Here is a 20097-nt window from a genome sequence, read left to right as displayed (position 1 = left end):
AGATCGAGACCATCCTGGCTAACACGGTGAAACCCCGTCTCTACTAAAAATACAAAAAATTAGCCAGGCATGGCGGCAGGCGCCTGTAGTCCCAGCTACTTGGGAGGCTGAGGCAGGAGAATGGCATGAACCCAGGAGGCGGAGCTTGCAGTGAGCTGAGATAGAGCCACTGCACTCTAGCCTGGGCGACTGAACAAGACTCTGTCTCAAAAAAAAAACCAAAACAAAAAAAAACAGAGCGGCCTTGATACAAATTCAGCTTCCACTGTTGTTTTGATTAAATGACTCAATGATGCTGACCTTTGGTTTATTTATTTTATGTCCAAATAGGAGAATCATAACCAAAGATTTACTGTGGTATAACATATGACAACTATTGAATGCCTTGTGCTTAGTGGGCCCTCACTTACTTCCCAGCTTTAGATCTCTGCATTAAAACTGTACAGAGAATTGGTCTAAGCAGGGAATGTCAGAGCTTGGCCACCCAGGTTCAGTGTCTGTACAGGTTCCACCACCCACCAGCTGCACGGCCTTGGGCAAGCTGCATCAGGATAATAATCCTTGATCCTTAATTTCCTCATCTGTGCACCAACGGTGAGTACGGTATCAACCTCGTGGTTAAGACAATGTCCTGTGAAATGAGCATGCCTAGGAGGCGCATGATCAATGTTCCTTTTGTAATCATTATATTAGTACAACTCACACGGCACAGATAAGAAATCTGATGAGCAGAGGGATTACAGCTTGTGTAATGCCACACTGGTGGCAGAAAAGGGTTTGTCTCCAAGACCTATTAACTTATGCATCATTTCTCCATTCCCTCCAGGATGCTGTTTAACATCAGAAAATCAAAGGAAAAGTCAGAAAAGTGTGGAGATCTAATTTTGCACACCTGTACTGCTGATTCAGATTCCTTTAATCACTTCTCCCTGTGTCTGTATTTTGGTTATGTTTTCCACCAATTAAGAAAAGACCCTGGTGTTTAAGGTCTCCCACGTCCATACTATAGTTTACACCCTGCCTGGCAAAAGCCATGTAAATCAGATCAAAATGTTGAAATTCATAAAATCAGGCTTTGAATTATTTTCTTGTTACAACTTGCCAGAGAACTGTATGTCCCACCACAGTGGTCCATGGAGGATCCTAAACTATAGTTTAGACTAGAAAAGGGCCAGAAGGCAATAGTGGAACTATATTACATTGAAAGACTAGAAAGAAATTAACATACAAAGTTTTTGTTTCATTTATTCATCTAACAGTTATTTTACCCTACATTTCTATTATAGAAATCTTTTCATTTCAAATCTGGGTAATCATTTCATTTCTTTTACATTGTTTGATTTGTCTTTATATCTTCAAAATGAAATGGATACTTTTTAGACATTGTGCTTTTACCTTCATTTTTATTGTAGTTAAAAAAACATACAGCATTAAATTTACCGTCATAATCATTTTTAAGTATAGTTCAGTAGTGATAAGTATATTCACATTGTGATCCAACAAATCTCTAGAACTGAAACTCTATACCCATTAAACATTAACTCCCTCTCTTCCCTCCCCTCCTGCAGCCATTGGCAACCACCTTTCTACTTTATGTTTCTGATTTTGACTACTTCAGATGCTTCATATGAGTGGAATTATATGGTATTTGTCATTTTGTGACTGACTGACTTCGCTTAGCATGGTGTCCTCAATGTTCATCCATACTGTAGGATGTGACCGGGTTTCCCTCTTTTTAAGGCTGCACAGTATTCCATTGTATGTATATACTGTATTTTCTTTATTCACTCATCTGTCAGTGGACATTTGGAATTCTTCCACCTTTTGACCACAGTGAGTAATGCTACAAAGAACATGAGTGTGCAAGTATTCCTTTAAGATAATGTTTTGAATTATTTTGGATACATATCCAGAAGTGGGATTGCTGGATCACATAATCATTCATTTTTAAAGTTTGAGGAAACTTTATACTATTTTTTATAGCAGCTGAATCATTTTACATTTTTACCAACAGTGCACAGGGCTTTAATTTCTCTGTATCCTCATTCGAACTTGTTTTCTATTCTTTTGATAGTGGCCACACCAATGGGTATAAGATGATATCTCATTGAGGTTTTGATTTGCATTTATCTTGATTAGTGATGCTGAGCCTCTTTTCACATGCTTGTTGTCCATTCTTATGTCTTCTTTGGAGAATTGTCTATTAAGTTATTTGCTCATCTTTAAATCAGATTATTTGTTTTTGGTATTGTGGAATTGTGGAAGTTTCTTACATAGTCTAGATATTAACCCCTTGTAAGATACATTACTTGCAAATGTCTGTTTCTATTTTGTAGGTTGATTTTTCACCTTTTGTTTCCTTTTGTGAACAGAAGTTTGATGTAGTCCCATTTGCCTGTTTTTGTTTAGTTACCTGTGCTTTTGATGTCATATCCAATGAATCATTGCCAAATTTAATGTCGTTTATGCTTTCTTCCGGGGATTTTATAGTTTTAGGTCTTATGTCTACGTCTTTATTCATTTTGAGTTAATTTTTGTCTGTGAGGTAAGATAAAGCTCAAACTTCATTCTTTTGCATAAGACTATCCACTTTTCCTACATCCTTTGTTGAAGAGACTGTCCTTTCCTCCACTGTGTGGATTGGCATCCTTGTGGAAGATCATTCGGTAGTATATACCAGCGTTCATTTCTGGGCTCTGCATTCTGTTCCATTGTTTTATATATCTGTTTTTATGCCAGTACCACAGTAAACTTGACTATTGCTGCTTCGTCGTATGTTTTGAAAGGAGGATTGAGGCCTCCAATTTAGTTTATTTGTTTTCAAGATCATTTTGATTATTCAGAGTGCCTTGAGATTCCATATGAATTTCAAGTTTTTTTTAATTTCTGAAAAAAAATGTCACTTGCATTTTGATAAGAATTGCATTTAATCTGTAGATCACTTTGGGTAGTATGGATACTCTAACATCAAGTTTCCAATCCACAAACACAGGATGTCTTTCTGTTTATTTGTGTATTCTTTTATTTCTTTTAGCAACGTTTGATGGCTTTTTAGTGTATAACTCTTTCACTTCCTTGATTAATTTTGTTGCTAGTTGTTTTATCTTCTTTGATGTTATAGTAACACTCTAATTTCTTTTTTGAACTGGTTATTGTTAATGTATAGAAATGTTGCTTATTTTGTGTGTTGATTTTATATTCTGCAACTTTGTTAAAATCATTTATTTTGGATGCATTTTATTTCTTTTTCTTGTCTAATTGCTCTGGCTAGGACTTCCAGTACTATGGTGCATAGTAGTAGTGAAAGCAGACCTCTTTGATGTGTTCGTGATCTCAGAAGAAAAACTTTCAGTCTTTCTCCATTGATTATGATGTTAGCTGTGAACTTTTCATATATGTATTTTATTATGTTGAGAGAGTTTCCTTCAATTTCTAGTTTTAAGTATATTTATCATGAGAGGGTATTGAATTTTGTCAAGTAGTTTTGCTGCATCACTTGAGATAATCATGTGTTTTTTCCCCTTCATTCTGTTACTATGATGTAGTACAGTAATTGATTTTCATATTTTGAAACATCCTTTCATTCCAGGCATAAATCCCACTTGGTTATAGTGTATAATCTTTTAATGTGCTATTCAATCAGTTTACTAGTATTCTGCTGAGGATTTTTGCATCAGTATTCATTAGAGATATTAGTCCACAGTTTTCCTGGTGTGTCTTTGTCTGGTTTGGATATCAGGATAATGCTGGCCCCATAAAATGAATTTGGAAGTTTTCTTCCTCTTCAATTCTTTGGAAGAGCTTGAGGAAGATTGCTGTTAACTCTGGTAGAGTTCTCCAGTGAAGCCATCTGGTCCTGGGCTTTTCTAGGTTGGGAGGTGTTTGCTTACTGCTTCAATCTCCTTACTAGGTAAAGGTCTGTTCAGATGTTTTGTTTCTCCATGATTCAATCTTGACAGGTTGTATGTTTAGAAAAATTTACCCATTTCTTCTTGGTTTTCCAATTTGTTGGCACGTAGTTGTTCAAGTAGTTTTCATAGAACATTTCCCTTCTCACTTTAATTGTAATACCTCTTCTTTCATTTCTAATTTTAGTTGTTTGAGTCTTCTCTCTTTCTTCATTGTTAGTCTAGGTAAGGGTTTGTCAATTTTGATGAGATAAACTCGGTTTTATTGATTTATTTCCATTCTTTTATACACAATTTCATTTTTCTCTTTTCTAATTTTTATAATTTTCTTCCTTCTGCTAACTTTTGGTTTAGTTTGTTCTTCTTTTTCTAGTTCCTTCAGGTGTAAAGCTGTTTATTTGAGATTTTTCCTTTTTTAATTTTTTAATTTTTATGGGTATATTTAGGTGTATATATTTAGGACACAGATGAGATATGTTGATACAGATATACAATGTGTAAGAATCACATCAGGGTAAATGGGGTATCCATCATCTCAAGCACTTATCCTTTCTTTGTGTTATAAAAAATCCAATTATACTATTTTAGTTATTTTTAAATGTACAATAAATTATTTTTTACGATAGTCCCTCTGTTGTGCTATCAAATACTATAATTTATTCATTCTTTATAACTATATTTTTGTACCCATTAACCATCCCCACTATCCCCCACCCCTCCCCAACCCTTCCCAGCCTCTGGTAATCATCATTCCATTTTTTTATCTCCATGTGTTCAATTGTTTTAATTTTTGGCTCTGACAAATCAGAGAGGGCATGTTAAGAGTGTCATTGGGTGCCTGGCTTATTTCACTTATCATAGTGACCTCCAGTTTCATCTATGTTGTTGCAAATGACAGGATCTTGTTCCTTTTTATAGCTGAATAATACTTCATTGTGTATGTGTACCACATTTTCTTTATCTATTCATCTGTTAATAGACACTTGGATTAAATCCAAATCTTGGCTATTGTGAATAGTACTGCAATAAACAGATATCTCTTTGATATACTGATTTTCTTTCTTTGGGGTATACACCTAGCAATGGGATTGCCGGATCATATGGTAGTTGTATTTTCAGTTTTTTAGAAACCTCCATACTGTTATCCACAATGGCTGTACTAATTTACATTCCTACCAACAGCATATGATGGTTCCCCTTTCTCCATATTCTTACCAGTATTCATTATTACCTATCTTTTGGATAAAAGCCATGTTAACTGGGGTGAAATGATATTTCACTGCAATTTTGATTTGCATTTCTCTGACAATCAGTGATGTTGAGCACCTTTTCATAAATCTGTTTGCCATTTGTACATCTTCTTTTGCGAAATGTCTATTCAGATATTTTGCCCATTTTTAATTAGATTATTAGATTTTTCCTATAGAGTTGTTTAAGCTCCTTATATATTCTCTTTATTAATCCCCTATCAGATGGAAACTTTGCAAATATTTTCTCCTATTCTGTGGGTTGTCTCCTCACTTTGCTGGTTGTTTCCTTTGCCATGCAGAAGTTTTTTAACTTGATGTGATCCCATTTGTCCATTTTGGCTTTGGTAGCCGGTGCTTAAGGGATATTACTCAAGAAATCTTTGCCCAGACCAATGTCCTGGAGTGTTTCCCCAATGTTTTCTTTTAGTGGTTTCATATAATTTTTCCTATTTTTTTTAATGTGAGTGTTTGCCACTGTAAACTTTCTTAGTACTTATTTCACTGTATCCCACAAGTTTTGGTATGTTGTGTTTTCATTTTCATTTGTCTCCAGATATTTTCCAAATTCCCTTGTGATTTCGTCTTTAACCCATTTGTTGTTTAAAAGTGAGTTAACTTTTACATACTTGTGGATTTTGTTTTCTTTCTGTTATTGACTTCTAGTTTCATTCCATAGTGGTCAGAAACTTACTTTGCATTTTTTCAGTCTCCTTAAACTTGTTAAGACTTGCTTTGTTGTCTAACATGTGTTCTGCCTTGGAGAATGTTCCATGTGCAGTTGAGAAAAACATGTATTCCACAGCTATTGGGTGGAGTGTTCTGTATATGTCTATTAGGTCTGATTGGTATATAGTGTTATTCAAGTCCTCCGTTTTTTTTTTTTTTTTTTTACTTGACAGATGAAATTATATACATAGAAATTTATCATGTACAACATAGTGTTTTGAAATATATGTACATTGTGAAATGGCTAGATCAAACTCATTAACATGTATATATCTTATCTTAGCCCATTTTTTGCTGCTGTGACAGAATACCTGAGACTGGGTAATTTATAAGGAACAGAAATTAACTTGGCTCACTGTTCTGGAGGCTAGAAAGTCCAAGAGCATGGTTCTGGACTCCAGTGAGGGCCTACTTGCTGCATCATCCCATGGCAGAAACAGGAAGACTAAGACAGCAAGAGAGGGCCAAACTCACTTTTATAACAAGCCCACTCTCATGATAACTAATCATTTTTGTGATTAAAAAAATTAACCCATTCATGAAGGCAGAGTCCTCTTGACCTAAACACATCTTAATAGGCGCTACTTTCCAACACTGTTGCATTGAACAGTAAGTTTCCAACATACAAATTTTGGGGGACACATTCAAACCATAGCATGCATTACTTCATATAGCTGTCATTTTGCGGTGAGAACCCTTAAAATCTACTTTCTTAGCACTTTTCAAGAATATAGTACACTGTTGTTAACTACAGTCCTCATGACGTATATAATACATATCTTGAACTTACTCCTCTTATCTAATTGAAATTTTGTAACCTTTGACCAACATTTTCCCAACCCTCTTCCCCACTGCTTCCCTATCTTCTGATGAGCACCATTTTACTCTCTATTTATATGAGATCAACTTTTTTAGATTCCATATAGGAGTGAGATCAGGCAGTATTTATCTTTTGGTGCCTGGCTTATTTCAGTTAACATCATGCCCTTCAGGTTCATCCATGTTGTTAGAAATGACAGGATTGCCTTCTTTTTTAAGGCTGAATAGTATTCTAATGTGTATACATATACCATGTTTTCTTTATCTACTCATCTGTTGATGGGCACTTAGGTTGATTTTATATCCTCACTATTCTGAATAATGCAATAAATATGATGCAGATATCACTTTGACACAGTAATTTACTTTTTTTCTTTTAGATATATATCCAATAGTGCTAGATACAAATTATATTTTTAACTTTTTAAGAAACTTCATACATTTTCAATTAATGGCTGTACTAATTTGCATTCCCTCTGTTTTTTAATTGTGCTTCTATTTGGTTGTTTTATCCATATCTGAAAGTAGAGTATTGAAACCTTCTACTACTATTAACTTGCTTTCTGCTTTTCCCTGTATTTCTATCAATGTTTGATTCATATATTTGGGAGCTCTAATGTTAATTACATGCATATTTCTAAGTGTTCTATCTTTCTGGTGAATTTGGTTTTTTATAATTACATAATGTACTCCTTCATCTCTTGAGACAGTTTTTGTCTTAAAGTTTACTTTGCATGAGTTAACTATGGCCACCCCTGCTCTCTTTAAGTTTTTACGCATGGAATACCATTTTCTATCCTTTCACTTTTAACCTATGTGCATCCTTAGATTGAAAGTGAGTTTCTTGTAGACAGCATATGGTTGAATCTTGTTTTATATCAATTTACCCAATCTATGTCTTCAAATTTGGGGGCTTAATTTATTTACATTTAAAGTAATTACTGTTACGAAAGGATTTACTATTTCCATTCTGTTAACTGTTTTCAGTATATAATATAGCTTTTTATCTCTCCTTTTCTCTCTTGCTGCCTCTTTCTGTGTTTTATTAATTTTTATAATGACATGTTTTGATATGCTTCTCATTTCTCTTTGTGTATATTCTACAGACATTTTATTTGTGGTTACCATTATAATTACATAAAACATTTTAAAATTGTAACAATATATTTTAAACTGATTATAACTTAATTACATATAAAAACTCTACTCCTTTTCATCTCTGTTACTCCTGCACTACATTAATGACACAAATTAGCTTTTTATATTGTGGGTCTATTAATATGAAGTTATCATTACTATTTATGCTTTTGTTTTTTTAATTCTACAACACATCAAAAATTATTTATGCACCTGCATTATAATACTATAGGATTCTATATTTTTCTATATATTTACCCTTACCAGAGAGTTTTACATTTTCATATAGTTTCCTGTTGCTATTTATTATTCTTTCACTTCATCTTGAAAGACTACCTTTAGTTTTTCTTGTAAAGTAGCTCTAGTTGTAATTAACTCCTTCCATTTTTATCTGGGGAAGTCTTCATTTATTCTTTAGTTCTGAAATGCAGTTTTGCTGGATATAGTTTCTTAGTTGGTAGTTTTTCTTCCAGCACTTGGAATATATCATCCCACTTCAATCTAGCATGCAAAGTTTCTGCGACAATCTGCTGATAATCTAATAGAAGTTCCCTTGTATATGGTGAGTCACTTTTCTCCTGCTGCCTTCAAAATTCTCTTTGTGACTTTTGATGGTTTGATTATGATGTGTTTTGGTGATATCTCTTTCGAGTTATCCTAGTCAGAGCTCTTTCAGATTTTGAATTTGTGTGTCCATTTCTCACTTCAGATTTCGGAAGTTTTTGGTCAATATTTCTTCAAGTAAGCTCTCTGTCCCTTTCTCTCTTTCTTTTCCTTCTCAGATTTAATAAATGCTTTTGTTGTTTCACTTGATGGTGTCTCCTAAGTCCCTTAGTCTGTTCTTTTCTTTATTTTTTTTTTTTCTTTTTGGACTTCTGCTTCAGTAATTTTGAGTTTTCTATTTTTGAGTTCACTGATTCTTTTTTCATCTGTTCAAGTCTGCTGTTGAGTCTCTCTAGTGAATTTTTCAACTCAGTTGTCATGTTCTTTAGCTGCAGAATCTCTGTTCAGTTCTTCACAGTTTCTCTCTGTATTGATATTCTCATTTGGTTTATGCCTTGTTTTCCTTATTTTATTGTTTCTATTCTCTTATAATTCATTGAGCATCTTTTTGAAGATTATTTTGAAATCTTTGGCTAGTAATCCATGTATCTGTTTTTTTAGGGGTGATTTCTGGAGAATTAGTATGGATCTTTGATTGGGCCTTATTTCTACTGTTTCTTTATATGCCTCCTTATCTTCTGTTGGGACTTGGGCATTTGAAAATCAGCCACCTCTCTCAGTCTTTGTGATCCAGTTTTGTGCAAGGAAGACTTTCAACAACCAGATGGGCTATAGATTCTGGAGACCTCTCAAGACTTTTCTGAGGCTATGTCATCGTGGGTTTGCGTGTAATCTAATTACAGAGGTTTGCCAGTTCCTACTCAGGAGCTCCCCTGGTGACTTTCTGTGGTACTGCAGACTGGCACTAAACCAAGCCATGTTAATTGCCTTTGTTCTCAGCAGCCCCAACCAGGCTCCCTACTCCTGTCAGTACTTAGAAAAGATAGAAACCAGTTCCTCAGGAAGCCCTATAAAAATTCAAGATAGTTAACATACCTTTTATTCTAACATATTTTTCCTCTCCTATTTATCTTCCCAGAGAGAAGTTGGAAATTTTCTCCTAATTGCGTTGCACTGTACTAGGAGAAGGGCTCTGAGAAGTGAGTATCATAAATTTTCCTAAGAGAATTCCATTCAGTCGGCATTGTGCTTGCCTGGGGTGCACAAATCTCCTACCTGGTTTTTTGATTTTGCACAAAGGCAATTGGATATACACTGTTGTTAAACTGACGTCTCTGGGGGAGCAGGAAAATCTGAGTCTTCCTATTCTGCCATTTTGCTGATGTCATTGCTCAAAATTGATGCTTTTTAAACTAACATATAGTAGAAGTAATAAAAATTTTGCCAAAACCCCGTTTCAACTATATTCTGAATAATATGAACAATGCTTCCTATATTACCAGTAAATATACAAAAATAGTCATTGTTGGGTTTGAACCTTTATGCATTAATATATTATTAATGACATTTACTTTATTTTATGTTGCACATTTAGTTAAGAGACTTGACTTTCAATAGCATAAATGCATTTTATTAGCAATTTTTATATTTCCCTAAGCACTACTATTTTGTTTTCTCTTTTAATCTGTATATTACAGATAGTGTAAGTGATGACTTTGATAATAACACATATACTAAGCTTTGCAATTTTACAAACACCCAAAACTCTAGCAGCACACTTTTTCTACTAACATCTCACCTGACACAACCCTTCCATTATAAAGATTTACTTAGTAAATTAAGACAAAAAATTATAGCCAACACTGGATGTCCTCTTCAAAAATGTAGTAATAATAAAAGATATTTATGTTTCTTATGTTGAATGGCAGCTTTACTTCCTTTTCTTTAACATTGTTAAAGAAACTTTGGAATTTTTGCTTACCCAAACAAATTATACACATATATGTATATATGTGTGTATATATGTATAATATAAAAATATGTATATATATTACACACAAGTTCAGTAATCTCTTAGTCTGCCATATTTAATATGCTATTACTTTCAGAATTTTTTATATCAGGTATTGTATCTTTTAGCTGTAAAACTTCAACTCACATCCTTTTCATTTCTTCCATGGTACTACTTAACCCTTTGAGCATATAAAAAATAAGTAAGTCACTTAACATCTTTATCTGCTCATTCTACATCTTTGTTAGATTATAATAATAATATTAGATTATTATGGATTATTTTCCTGATTATAGGTTGTATTTCTTGCTTTTTTGCATGCCTGGCAATCTATAATTAGATGCCAGATGTTGTGTAAAATTTACATTATTGGTTGCTAGATTTTTGTATCCCTACAAACATTCTTGAGTTTTGTTCTAGGCTGCAGTTAAGTTACTTAAAAATAATTTGATTCATTTAAGTCTTGCTTTTATAATTTTTTCAGGTGAGTGTGAAGTAGTTCTTAACCTAGAGCCACTGAGACAAGACTTTCCTGAATATTCTATCCAATGCCCTAAGAATTATGAGTTTTTCTTGTCTGGCTAATAGAAATAAGCACTATTCTCAGCCCTATGAGAGTAATAAAACCTCTTCCTTCTAATTGTTTGTTTGTTTGTTCATTTGTTTTAGAAACAGTGTCTTGCTCTATCACTCAGGCTAGAGTGCAGTGATGCAATCATCCCTCTAATAGTTCTTAATGTTTGTTCCTGGTCTCAGATAGTTTCTTTACACACATGCGCTGATTAGTATTTGGCTGAGTACTCAAGAGGAAACTTCCACAGAGGTATAAGTTTCTCTCTCTATGCAATTCGCTTCTCTCTTGTACTCTCCTGTGAATTACAGCAGCCTTCACGTTCCAAACTCACAGATCCATCTCCTCAACTCAGAGAACCCATCAGACTCAATCTAGGTTTCCCCTCCCTATACCATGGACTGGAAACTTTCTACAGGCAGCAAGCTAAGGCAATTAGAGAGATCACGTTGTTCCTCATCTTTCAGAGATGATTGTACTTTGTCCCTTGAAACATAATATCTTAAAAGTCATTATTTTATACATTTTTGTCTCTTTATATTGGTTATTTCAATTAAAAGAATAAATCTGATCCCTGTTCTTCTATATTGGGTGGAAGTATTTTTTTAAATGATGGTTTTATATACTTCTGTTTTCCATGGGATGAAAAAGGTGTGACATGAAGGGTATTCTATCTAAATTATTTCCCTCCAACAAAAGTTGGTTAACCATCTCTGGAAAGTTGAAAGAGGAGAACATAGAGTTTAAATTTTTTTCTATAATAATTAGAAAATAATTTTTCTTTTTAGAAACAATTTGCTTTAATATTTCTGTAAAATAAGTACTACATGAATGTTCTCATCTCTAATTTAATATCATGAGGCATCATAACACCAATATTCACTGTCAACTATGTTTCTCTATATGATTATTCTTGATTTAGATGTCTTCTTTGGTATAGAAAAATAAGTCTGACACTAAATCAAGGTTTAACTTAACACATAAAAAGAATGCATACATAAAATTGGAGTAAGATTTCAGGAATGAGAAAATAAATCATTGATTTCACCAAAAGGTTTTAAATACATTTAGCATAAGACAAAACACTTAACCCCTTAAACAGAGATAATAATATGCTTAAAATTCAAAAATACTGAAAAGGGGAGATTAGATCACCCATATTTGAACCTCAAGATTTTCAGCCATTTTTCCAGGAACCAGTCATGATTCATGGGAGGGCAAAGATTATCTGATGCAAGAAAGTTGAACAGAAGAGAACATTTTAAAAAGCAGAATGGGTAGAGTATGGCGAGGGGAATGGGACTATGAAGAAAGGGATAATTAAGGTGTCAAAGATGGGTTTGCCTCCTGTACAGTTTTGTCTCCATGAAACCCGGTGACTACAGCATTCAGAATTTCACCTCCCTGATAGAAAAAGCTTATCCCAGCAGGAATGAATAGTGTTAGAAAATATCATGCTTAGATTTGTGACGTCTTTATAGTGAAGTGATTTAAGCTTAAGGGAACACAGTTACTATACAAAACAAAGAATTCAATAGATGAGGACTTTGAAAATTTTATATATCTACCAGCATTTATGTTTTAGAACTTTAGACTGCCTCATGGAATGTTTCCATTTCTCAGAATAATGAAGCAGAAACAATTTTGGCCTCAGGCAGGTCCAGGGAAATCAAATCCACCTACCACCTAGATCTTCAGATCCACGACACACAGCAAGTTTCATGCCTGTCAACTGATGTGCCTTAAGGGAGCAATTCTCCAACTCTCAGGTAGAAAACTACTGTTATAGAAGAGTGAGGATAGCTGGGATTAATCTCCTACAAGTAAAATTGGTTGTTACTTTTGTAAACATGGCAGTGGTGCCATCTTTACAGTAGCACGGAAAGGAAGAAAGCAGTTACAGAGTTCACTTATCTTTTGAAGAGGCTAGCTCACTTTATGTGTACTATCTGAGCACTTCCCAGTTAGAGACTGGGGAGTAAGCCCTATAAGGTAGATACATGCATGAAATCTTTTCATCTTGACCTACTTTTAAATATGGTAGATACTAGCCATATTAGAACTAGAGCCAATTGTTCACTCACACTGGCCATATTTCAAGGGCTTAATAATAATACATGTGGCCAGCAGCTACCATATTAAATAAAGCAGATACAGAACATTTTCATCAAAGCAGAAAGTGGTACACTAGATGCCTTTAAAGCTGGGTAACATTATTACAAATTGCCAATGTTTCAGTAACTAATTTCTCCTTGAAAAACATTTAACAGCAAGTTTCCTTCCAATCTTACTGAAATCATGTACATTAAATTTTTAGGTCGTACAGTCTCAAAAGAGAAAAAATGTGCTTTGCTCTTTGTGGATAAATATTGAACTCAGTGAAATAAACCACCTAGATTGCTCACAGATAACATTTTCCTGGTGTATGTTGATACATCATGGTGGTAAATAAAAGTGAAAGATTACATGCAGGGTACCTTACTAAGAGTATACATTCAATAGTCCTCTGAAACAAATTAGTGTGCATGCTTCCATGTTCATTGCAGCATAATTCACAGTAGCCAAGATATGGAATCAAAGTGGTCAGTCACCAAAGTGACCATCAACAAATGAATGGATTTTTAAAATGTGATCGATATACACAATAGAATACTATTTAGCCTTTTAAAAGAAGGAAATAGTGGCTCATGTCTGTAATTCCAGCACTTCAGGAGGCTGAGGCGGGTGGGTCACAAGGTCAGGAGCTCGAGACCAGCCTGGCCAAGATGGTGAAACCCTGTCTCTACTAAAAATACAAAAATTAGCTGGGCATGGTGGTGGGTGCCTGTAATCCCAGCTACCTGGGAGGCTGAGGCAGAAAATTGCTTGAACCTGGGAGGCAGAGGTTGCAGTGAACTGAGATCACACCACTACACTCCAGCCCAGGCAACAGAACAAGACTCCAAAAAAAAAAAAAAAAAAAAAAAAGAAGAAGGAAATGCTATCATTTGTGACAACCTGAATAAATCTGAAGGACATTATGTTAAGTGAAATAAGTCAAACACAAAAAGGCAAATACTACATGATCTCACCTATTTACAGACTAAAAAAGTTGAACTCAAAAGCAGACAGTAGAATGATGGTTACCAGAGGCTGGAGAAAGGAGGGTTGAGGACATGTTGTTCAAAGGACACACAATTGTAGTTAGACAGGAGAAATAAGTTCAAGAGATCAATTATACAACATGGTGACTACAGTTAAAAAAAAAATTTTTTTTTTCTTAAAAGATGCTCAGAGAGTAGGTTCTAAATGTTCTCACCAAAAAAACATGGTACATATGTGAGGTAAGGCATCTGTTAATTAGCTTGATTTAGCTATTCCAAAAACATATACAAATTTTAGAACATCATGTTGTACATGAGTATATACAACTTTCATTTGTCCATTTAAAGTAAAAATAAATAAATGAAAAAAATAGTGTGCACACTGTGGTCAAGATTTCAAATAATGTGGGGCATGGATACGAAAAATAAAAGGAAAAAAATTTCTAGCAAAACAAGGCCTAAATGTGGAACAAAAATGATTACAGTGAAGATTTACTGAGCAAGTGGCCTAGGTGAATAAAATTGTGAAAAGAATGAGACTGAGAGCAAAAGCTTTGAATTTCAACTCCTCTCACCCACTACAGTAAATCATCAAATCTTTCTAAACCTTGGTATTTGCACTTCCCTTCCAGGTTGGTTGTGAATATTATGTGAGTATAATTAATACTAAGTGTCTCACCCAATTTCTGTAACACAGTGAGGGTGTAATAAATGAGTGGCATTATTATTAATACAAAAATAAACTCAAGAAACTTTTTTAAAACTTTCAAATACATTACATACATAATCATACATAATTATCATTATAAATGTATTCGATGTCACTAAGCATTTATCCCAAACCAAAGGTTTAATATACTCAGCCTTAGATTTTTAAAACATATATCATAGGTATGATATTTGCCAGAGAGCAGCATGGTAGAATATTTTATTTGGTCCTTCCAAATTTCTGTAGTATATTGCTATATTTTTGGATGATGTTACCCCAGATCAATTTTTACACTAAAAAATTATATTATTGAAATCCATTATATTCATGATCTCTTTATTAAAAAGCTACCCACAAAGGGTACTGGGAGGGTGGGGAGGAGGTGGGTATAGTCAAAGAATAGTTTGAAAGAATGTACAAAAAATAGTTCAAAAGAATGAATAAGACCTAGTATTTGATGTGAACCTTTTTCAACTACAAAGTCCTTGCAAAATTATTTATGCCATTGAATGTCCAGATTAAATTAAGAAAGTTGAAATTTTCCTGCAGAAGAACTTCATTTAAGTACCATTGAATATAGATCCTCTATCAGATTAAGATTATTACTTATTCTATTTCATGCGATTGTGCTTTTTCTTAACTTCTTGTTTCTTATAAGTCATGAGACATTATTTATGACACATGTGTGAGACATTATTTATGATATATGTGTTATAGATAGATAGGTACAGAATATGTATATCTGTATTGTTATATATAGTTATAATTTAGCAATTTTTCAAGGACTTTAAATCTTGAGTATATACTTTTATAGGTATCTTCTCTTCAGTTGACTCATTTTCAAGAAAATCAGTGACGTGGAGCCTCCCCAAAAGGATGCATAGGTAAATCATAAAGCTTCACATTCTTGAACAAATTGCACTTTTACATAATGATTCTGTTAATTTTATTTAATACATAAAGGAAAATTTTGTAAAACTCATGGATTATCTTGAAAATAACTCATGACATTATATGTTGTCAAGATTATTGGCCTCCTTATTAAATAAGCTATTTTTCTTGCCAATATGAATCTATATTAGGGTTCACAAAAAACTCATAATAACTTGCACATTCCTCTTGCCTTTCAGAAAGTGAGATTTATGACCATGGCAAAGATTTGTTCATTTATAGAATATCGTCCAAAGGAAATATAAAATTGGTTATAAAATTATTTGGGATGGGTAAAATATCTCATTGTTAATTATTTTATAAGGCAAAGAGCATCATCTTTAAAAGAAAACAAAAGTAATGATTACGAAAATGTTGCAACTCTTTGCTAGTTATTAAAATAATCTAAAACTGAAGCAAATATTGTATTTTGATCAAACTTTGCTATATAAAAACGACCCCAAAACTTAGTACCTGAAGACAATAGTTTATTATTTCTGATATTTTGATGATTAGTAGGGCTAGAAAATCCAAGATGGCCTCTCTCATATGTTGTTAGGGACCGGATGTAGCACTTTAGTTCTCCTTCACATGATTAGAGTGTCTTCTTGACATGGAGGTCTTTGAGCAGTGGTCAAAGAGGATTAAAGGTATCAGCTACAAGATCTCTTGAGGCCTAATCTCTAATGGTCACACCATGTCACTCCCACCACATTCTATTCAACAAAGCAAATCACAAGTCCAGCACAAATGGAACAGAACAGAGAAATAGATTTTACTTCAGTATGAGAAAAGTGGCAATGTCACATTGCAAAAAGAGGTATATACTGGAATGGGAAGAATTTGTAGCCATTAAGCTATCGATCTCATGCCAAGTTTTTTTTTTTCATCTTTGCATTATTTTTCTGACAAATTTGTATGACAGCAGAAGACACTGTTTGCATCTGTCTGACTTTAACAACATAAATACAAAAGGTAAATTTCTCAAAAATATGTTTGGTCTTCATCAATTTTTCCAAAGGCTTTTCTTAATCTCTTGATATTCAAATCATGATCTTTTGAGGTTTGAAATAAATTTGCATTTAATTTGCTATATACAGATAATGTTGACAGCATCTTATACTCAACAATGAACTAACCTAGAAATGACCTAACACAGGAGTGAGGGGCGTCTATGCTAGTGTAAGCAAGAATGACCATTGAGAAGGGACTGATTTTATAAATAATCAATTTATTAATAGCTGTTTTGCTATAAGAATTTTGTGACTACAGAGTCTTAAAATTGCAGACCTGGGATTATATTTAGTTAGTAAGGAACTTCTCTCATCCAAATTATTTTTAACTCCTTATTTTGTATTCAACATTGCACTATTGCCCTAGTTTCAACTACGAATAAACGGAACCATTCTACGAATTTCAAATACAAGGAGGTTAATACGGAATTTTCTTAGATGGGTATTGAAAGGGCCATGGGAACAGAAGCCAAGATTATCCAAAGATTAATAACTGCAGGAAAGCATTACCATGTTTGGATTGGAGAAGCAAAGGAGCCAATAATGTTACCCGGAGCGCACAGCACAGTGCTCCTGGGGATCCACAGTTGGAGCTGAGCTGCCTGAGCAGATACCCAGAATACTGCCCTCCCAGCAATTTTACAGTTGCTCCAGCCTCAATCATTCCTGGCAATGTCCCATGTGGCTCTTACCAAAAAGTCCAAGAAAGGAGTAGTGTCTCCCCTCTTTCTATCCGCATTAGCTGAACCCAGCAGAAGCTACAAGTTATGGGACTCAAAGGAATGTAATTCACAGGTTCATAGACTCCCACAACACAGGGCAGAACACTGAGAGGCAAGAATGGGGCTCAGACCAAATTGGCTAACCATCTGCACAGTGAATAAGACAGAGTACCTGCCTTCCTGAGGGCCACAAAGCCATGGTAAACATGCATATTAGCAACCCTCAAGCAAGTTCTATTGCCATGAGTACTGTGATAAGGTAATAATGTGGTGAACTAATTCCAGGAAAGAAGCATAATGAGTTGGGAGATCAGAGAAGGTAAAATATTAACTGCAATTTAAATGTTAGGCAGGAGTCTGAAAAGTTGCTATCTGGGCAGGAAAAGGGATTCGCAAAGAGAGGAAATGACGTTGTTTTGTTTATAGGCAAGACCAGAACATAAATTTGAAAGCCTGATGTTTCTTGGATTGGATAGCGTTCAAAGGGCTTACTCTTTATTAATAAAAATAAGACATTTTTTACAAGTTGGAGTTAGATTTAACTTGGGTTTCCTAAAAAGCGATATCTCTTTTCAAATATATCAACGAAGCATTTTAAACCTTTCCCTACTTAAAAATAGGCAAGAACTAAGCATATTCCCAATTACATCCCTTTATACTTTAAGTGGTTGCTAATTTACTTCCCTTCCCTGCTTAACTTTATGAAAGTCTACCTGAAACATTAGGGGGATTGGCTCCGTGGGGTAGCTGCTAAATTCCACTGAGATTGCACTTTGTAGAAGCATAGCAAATTGTGGTAGAGCTATCTCCCCTGTGAGGAATACAGTAGAATATTTGGCATTCACTTTCTCTTTCTCAAATTGCTTCTAAAAGCATTATTCTGTGTGGAATGATGAAAATCCCTTGGGTCACTGGGTCAGGGCTAGAAACCACCATGGGATTTAGATACCAGGAGAAGTGACCTTGAGTCTTGGCTTGGCTTTGAACACTGTCACCTTGGGAACTTTATCTGTAAAATAAGATTTGAATAGATGATCTCGAATGCTCCTTTCATGTCTGATAAAGTAAAAATATTATGAAAAAGGTTGAAAAGATGCTTGAGTCAAAGTGAATGGTAGAATGCACTACAAAATTTGCTTTCAGTTTATTCTAAATATGTAAAGTGTCAGTTCTTTTCTCTGCATTTTGGTATATCTGTTTTCTTATTTCATTATTTTCAAGCAGAATGCTATAAAATTATGAGGAGACATAATATTTTATAAATTAGACATAAGGGTCTTAGAGAACCATGTTACTAAGGAATAAACACCTGTAATTTTGTCAGGAATAAACAACTTCTGTAATCTTAGAACCTGTGTGCAGAGTGATCTTAAGGAGCTACTCTGTTCTATTCTGTTGTTCTTTGTCGTACAATGATATGATGAAGGGATATTGGACTTAAACCTCACTGACTAACTTCAGGCTTTATGCCTTTGTATTTATATGATGTTAGACACAGAAACTGACTTTCTGATCTTTAATTTCTTTTTTCTTATCCAACACATAAAATGATATTAGTCATTATCTTTGGTTCACAATTCTCTATCACCAAGAGTTTACATATGACTCTCTTTATTTTTATTTTCAGTCTATTTCATAATTTTGACAAAAGTAATGAGTATAAGATAGTGAATACAAGGAATACCCACATACTTTTTTTTTTTTTGCTTATTTTCAAAGTTATATAACAAGCCATATTGAATAAAGTCTGGCTTTCTTTTTCACTCCACAAGATATTACTAAGAATAATCTATGTTGTTCTTTTGCCCTTGGTAGTTGTATTAGGCTATTCTTGAACTGCTATAAAGAAATACCTGAGCCTGTGTAATTTATAAAGAAAAGAGGCTTAATTGGCTCATGGTTCTGAAGGCTGTACAGGAAGCATAGCAGCTTCTGTTTCTGGGGAATCCTCAGAAAGCTTACAATCATGGCAGAAGGCAAAGAGAGAGCAGGTGCTACATGTGGCAAAAGCTGGAACGAGAGAGAGAGAGAGCTGGGTGGTGGGGAGGTGCCACACTTTTAAATGAACAGCTCAAGGGGGGGTTCCAAGATGGCAGAATAGGAACAGCTCCAGTTTACAATTCCCAGCGTGAGCAACGCAGAAGATGGGTGATTTCTGCATTTCCAACTGAGGTACCAGGTTTATCTCACTGGGGCTTGTCAGTCAGTGGGTGCAGGACAGTAGGTACAGGACAGTGGGTACAGCCCACCAAGCATGAGCCAAAGGAGGGTGAGGCATCGCCTCACCTGGGAAGCACAAGGTTTCAGGGAATTCCCTTTCCTAGCCAAGGGAAGCTGTGACAGATGGCAACTGGAAAACTGGGTCGCTTCCACCCTAATACTGTGCTTTTCCAATGGTCTCAGCAAACGGCACACCAGGAGATTATATCCTACGCCTGGCTCAGAGGGTCCCATGCCCACGGAGCCTGGCTCATTGCTAGCACAGCAGTCTGAGATCAAACTGCAAGGCGGCAGCGAGGCTGGGGGAGGGGTGCCTGCCATTGCTGAGGCTTGAGTAGGTAAACAAAGCAGCTGGGAAGCTCAAACTGGGTGGAGACCACCGCAGCTCAAGGATGCCAGACTGCCTCTGTAGACTCCACCTCTGGGGGCAGGGCATAGCCGAACAAAAGGCAGCAGAAACCTCTGCAAACTTAAATGTCCCTGTCTGACAGCTT

At 34.9% G+C, this 20097-nt stretch overlaps 1 protein-coding gene across 1 annotated transcript in view; it reads right to left on the bottom strand.

The window, feature by feature from the left end:
- Positions 1–20097, bottom strand: part of CNTNAP4 (contactin associated protein family member 4) — a 325777-nt gene that overhangs the window by 286434 nt on the left and 19246 nt on the right. The gene's annotated exons all lie outside the window — the stretch shown is intronic.

Source organism: Pan troglodytes, chromosome 18 (genome assembly GCF_028858775.2).
Source record: "Pan troglodytes isolate AG18354 chromosome 18, NHGRI_mPanTro3-v2.0_pri, whole genome shotgun sequence".
Lineage (NCBI taxonomy): Eukaryota > Metazoa > Chordata > Mammalia > Primates > Hominidae > Pan > Pan troglodytes.
The sequence above is the reverse complement of the archived record's forward strand: the minus strand, read 5'-3'. Positions and strand labels throughout refer to the sequence as shown.